The sequence below is a fragment of the Rhinoderma darwinii genome, chromosome 3 (genome assembly GCF_050947455.1).
Source record: "Rhinoderma darwinii isolate aRhiDar2 chromosome 3, aRhiDar2.hap1, whole genome shotgun sequence".
Lineage (NCBI taxonomy): Eukaryota > Metazoa > Chordata > Amphibia > Anura > Rhinodermatidae > Rhinoderma > Rhinoderma darwinii.
Window position 1 is genome coordinate 364,443,408 of NC_134689.1, and position 5,535 is coordinate 364,448,942.

The window sequence follows — 5,535 nt, forward strand, 5'->3', positions numbered from 1 at the left end:
TAACGACTGATACATCCACTGGTAACAGGCTGTGACATTAGTGGGCATTACCATGACACTGGACCTGCCCGTTCTGACATAAACACAAATTCTATTATATAATTCCAGTGTATGAGACTTATATTCTCTTACTCAACGACATCTTATAATCATTTACTTGTTAGAAATGTCATTAAATGGATATTATGTTAATCAGAAAACTGTTCCCTAACCAGTGTCTCAGAATTACATGTGTTACTGTGTGATCTGCTGTGTCTTTGTATATAGTGGTGGATCTACAGCCATAGCCTCCCTGTTTATATGAGATACGATGTTATATTATAAGTGTTATTATCTCAGTGTCTATAAAGAATTACCTCACATAGAACTTACCGCGCTTCTTTTTAGTCCCAGCCATCATCTTCTTTAATATTTTTAGCTCTTTCTGTATATCGGTTTCACCTACATGATAAAATTCCAGCCATTAACCTTTATTATTCTAGAGGTAGGTTGTCCAGATCTGGTACAATATCTACCGCATTATTTACACTTTATTAAGAACGATTGTCTACAATTTTCTTAGAAATGTCTAATTGATTTGCAGCATCTACAGTTCTGCTTGGTTTGTATTGTATTATTTGGAGCAGTTAGATTTCTACAATAAAGTGTCGGCTTTCTCCTGAAACTAAAAAGCCGCCATCATGGATGTAACAGATATCCTGCTGCTGAGGTGCAAATAATTTACTGCAACTTATTTAATATTCAAGACCTAACTACACCCAAAACCTAAAAATTCCCTGGTGACTGCAATAGACCCCAATATCCCTCTTCTACCCATGTCACAATTACAGGGTCTTATAGTTAACCGTGTACCTGCCAGTGACATGGAGGGGACATTGTGGTCACTGGGGATTTCATTTCCCTGACTAATAATATAGTCACCCTGCAGGGTCAAGTGTGAGAAATACATGATTTTAACCCCTGTAGAGCCACTAACTTGTTAGTCCATTAATAAATGTATTCCTATGTACAGTGTTATTTATTACATCTGTGAGGGTCATTCTTTACAAGTTTATATATATAATATGAATGATGTAATAGACTGGAGAAGACGTTACCTGCATGGTCGGATATTTCTATGTCCTCATTGATTTTGCGACCTGAAAATCAGAAACAAAATAATAAAGGCCATGGATTAAAGCAAAGCAAGTATGAATCCTGATATTGTGATATTATAGATATGAGTGTCAGATGCTTCTAATAGTGGAATAGTTAGAACTTGTAATCATAAGATCAGAGACATAACGGTCTGTGCCCAGGTAACGGCAAAATATGACTGACTGGTATACAGTATATCTACTCTCATAATAACTGATACATCTACTGGTAACAGGCTGTGGCATTAGTGGGCATTAACATAACACTTAACATGTATTTCCTTACATCTTCTTCAATCCATTGCAGATGTTTCCTCCTAATGTATTACTCTGCAGTGTATTAGTGTTTATATATGGCCACTGTGTAGGTTCTGTGCTTTCTACTCAACCAGATTATTGAACCCATTTATCACAGGAAAGCTATGGGGTATAGTGGACTGGAGGAGAACCTGGTGTATATTGTCAGTCAATGTAGAATATGAGTGTGAGCTCCATCAGGAGATATTTCCTTCATTGATAGTGGAATAAAGGGTCATGTAGAGCAAAGGGCCAAATCCATTCATGTTATTCTAATGGGTCATATATAAATAACACTGGTGAGTGGCGTGCCAGTCTGGAAAAGGTCTTTGTATGAGATACTTTATTATATTGTAGGTATAAGGCCAGAGTTACATGCACTATAAATGTATGTATGTATATGTATATATATATATATATATATATATATATATATAAACAGCTCCAATTACAACTGCCTCATGACAATTACTGTCTGTAGAAATACATTGGGTCATGGTTACATGTAATTTTCAGGAGATAAATTGTCTCAATGGTTATGAAGAAATTCCTCAGACAGAACTTACCAAACTTTCTCCTAAATACAACCCGGATTTTCTTTGGTTGAATTGTTGTGGTAAAACCGATTTCTCCTGTATGATAAAAATTCACATTCACTTTTATTATTGAAGATTTCATTTCTACCAAATACACTACAGGGATGTAACTGAGTATTCAGACTCTCTTAGGAATTATTATTTCCAGATAAGAGCATCATATATATTTCCTGTAATATTTCCATGATTTCCAGTCCCCTCTACATCTCCGCTTCTTCTACACTGGGACATTTAGAGATGTTACATTTTTATTAATTATAGATTCCACATGAAGAACAAGATATGAAGCTGAGAACAACAAGAAGATCAAGATAAACTTACCATGGAGGATTCCACGTGGAACAATGATGGATTTTAGTTGTTTTTTGGTAGAAATTCCATTGGAGTGTCCTATGTGAGAAAAGTACTTAAATTACCCTCCATAACTATATATTCATAGCTTGTCCAGTCTATTCTATTACATAGAAGTCATTAAACTGCATTATTAATCATCTACTTTATATATAGATACTTAGTACAATATATCAGCCTCGTACTAGAACAGACAATATATGTATCTAGAGAACTCACCGATCCCCTGTAGATCAGAAGCAGTCGGGGATGTAAACCCCTGTGTTGTGCTTGTTATTACTGCACTTGTTGGACCTGGAAGAAAATACAGAGAAATTGTTGATCTAATCCCAATAATCCTAATCCATCAACTCTGTAATACATGACTATATGTGGTGAAGTAATGGGGTTCTAGTCTACTGGAATGTCTCCAGTATTCCAACTCCTGACTGGACGTCCTTCTATACATTGCTGACCACCAGTGTCTTCAGGTTCCTCCTCCTGGATGTTGAGTGTGGACACAGAAGACAATGTGCGGGATGGAGACTTGTATCTTCTGTCCCTGACTGCCGCATGTATAAACTGAGCCGTTATGTCCTCTATGGATAGATATAAGTCTGTTCTATAATGTGTTATTATATCACCTGCAGGGGATGTGGTCGTGGTGGTCGGCAACGGTTGTTCAGTTGCAGCAGACGTCTTTACTATAATAAACAAGAACATATTATAATTATTCACAAAGAAATAACAATAAGTGACCCCAATATATGGAGAATCTTATTCCAGTATCAGCCTCGTACTAGAACAGACAATATATGTATCTAGAGAACTCACCGATCCCCTGTAGATCAGAAGCAGTCGGGGATGTAAACCCCTGTGTTGTGCTTGTTGTTAATGCACTTGTTGGACCTGGAAGAAAATACAGAGAAATTATTGATCTAATCCTAATAATCCTAATCCATTCTGATGTCCTGCACAGAGCAGAGAGTCATTCACATACAACATTGTTATGGAGACAATATAATGGCGGAGCCCACCTTCTCCACATGTAGTAGACGCCTTATTGTTCCCTACTCTCCCTATATATCAGCATTGGGGGATCATTAGGGAACATGTTCTAGTGTAACACATGACTCTATGTGGTGAAGTAATGGGGTTCTAGTCTACTGAAATGTCTCCAGGATTCCTCCTCCTGACTGGACGTCCTTCTATACATTGCTGACCACAAATGTCTTCAGGTTCCTCCTCCTGGATGTTGAGTGTGGACACAGAAGACAATGTGCGGGATGGAGACTTGTATCTTCTGTCCCTGACTGCTGCATGTAGAAACTGAGCCGTTATGTCCTCTATGGATAGAGATGAGTCTGTTCTATAATGTGTTATTATATTACCTGCAGGGGATGTTGGCACGGCGATGGACGATGGTTTTATTATCTCGCCAGACGTCTTTTCTGTAAATAATAAAACAATATATTATAGAAAAATCAAATAAACAATGTAAATGATGAATATAATGAGTTTTCTGCCATTGAAGACACAGAAGACGTCCAGAAGACACTTACCATCGATGGTCGGAGGAAGAGTCACCACAATTTTCCTCAGACGTGTTTTAGGTTTTTCAGTTTGTACATCAGATGTTCCTATGTGAAGGACATTCCATTTATTGGTTATTTATGTTTCCTGTATTATCTATCCTGAGTATAATATACATTATATGTTTATAGTATCAATTTGTTATTATTATATATGGGATTATGTATCTTCTACTGTAACCGAGAAGAATATTAGAGGTCACCAGGGAGCTGTATGACATATAACAGGCTGCCGGCTGAGGACATTTCTACATGACTTCTAATATTCCTTATAATTTACAGTATGGGGACAGGACCCCCTTGTTCTTAGATTAGTTGGGGGTCCGGTCACTGTGATCTCTGTGTGATTGACATAATTGTAGAATAAAATGGTGGCAATAAATAAACTTACCTTGTACGGACTGAAATTCATCCATGATTTGTTTGAGTTGTCTCAAACCCCTGAGAAAAACACGTTGTGTTTCTCCTATAAGAAAAGAATGAAACACATGACCTTTTATTATCATTGGTGACATCTGGGGCCAAACATCGTAGTGATATGTAATAGCAGATTGTGGATTACTGGAGGGTCCTACATTGTACATCTGTAGTCACTGGTAAAGGGTTCACCTTCTTTATCATTACATTTCCATCAATACCAGAGATAAGTATATACTATGTGCACATAACATGTATATTACAGTAAGATAACGGCCTCCCATGTACTGAGACAAATGATCCGTAATAACGGGGGGTCCTGGAGATCTGCTTTTAAGAGGTCACCCACTTTACATCCCCCCTATGTATAAAACACATGTAATAAAAGGGAGTTCTTCACACTAGAGAATCCACAACTGCGGCATTTCTATCTACAAGCTTCCATATTACATATAATAAAGGACATTGTTCTTACCTTCAGCATAAGCTGGGATGGGAGAAGACCTGGATGGTCGGTCATTCTCAGATGCTGCTGTTTCAGCAACAAATAAAGCAAAAATAAGCCAGAAAATAAGCATTCTGCTCAGTACACTCGCCATAATCAGAGAGGTCAAATCAAGGAGAAAGTGATAAGTTAACCCATGACTGCTTTATGATGTCATCACACTATGACACCATGGAAGAACATACCATGATTGGTCAAGAAGGTGGATGACATATCTGCTTTATGAAGTCATCACATTATGGCACCATGGTGTACAAAGAAGATACCATAGTATAAGAGGGGGGATATATAAATACAGGGTGACTAGAAAAGTAATAAAAAAGAAAAGCTAATGTGTTCAAATAAGAAATAGTATTGTATCACCCACATGTGCGATGTTTTAGACCAACTCAATTGAGGAGGAAGCGTTGCACATTTAGGTGAATAATGCTTCTTATTTTTCACCGTTCATTTGAGCGCTGCCTCAAATTTTTCAGGCATGGAAAATTATAATTCACGTTGACAATTATTTATATAATCAGAAGAGCATACGTCACACAGGGTCAAAGTGCAGGGTTGCACACATAACCTGTCATATCAACAATACAAATACGATCAATAAATCTTACGTATCTCTAAATATTACCGTTAATTGGTTATTAAAATAATCTTTAACCCCTTCC

General features: G+C 37.2%; 1 long non-coding RNA gene across 1 annotated transcript; it reads right to left on the bottom strand.

Moving 5' to 3' along the window:
- Window positions 1-1,095: 1,095 nt before the first annotated feature.
- On the bottom strand, window positions 1,096-2,671 carry LOC142748254 (uncharacterized). Its single transcript, XR_012882206.1, has 4 exons — window positions 2,600-2,671; window positions 2,351-2,419; window positions 2,000-2,065; window positions 1,096-1,139 (listed from the first exon to the last, which is right to left on the bottom strand). It is a non-coding gene; the product is annotated as an uncharacterized LOC142748254 (long non-coding RNA).
- Between the last annotated feature and the right edge of the window lie 2,864 nt (window positions 2,672-5,535).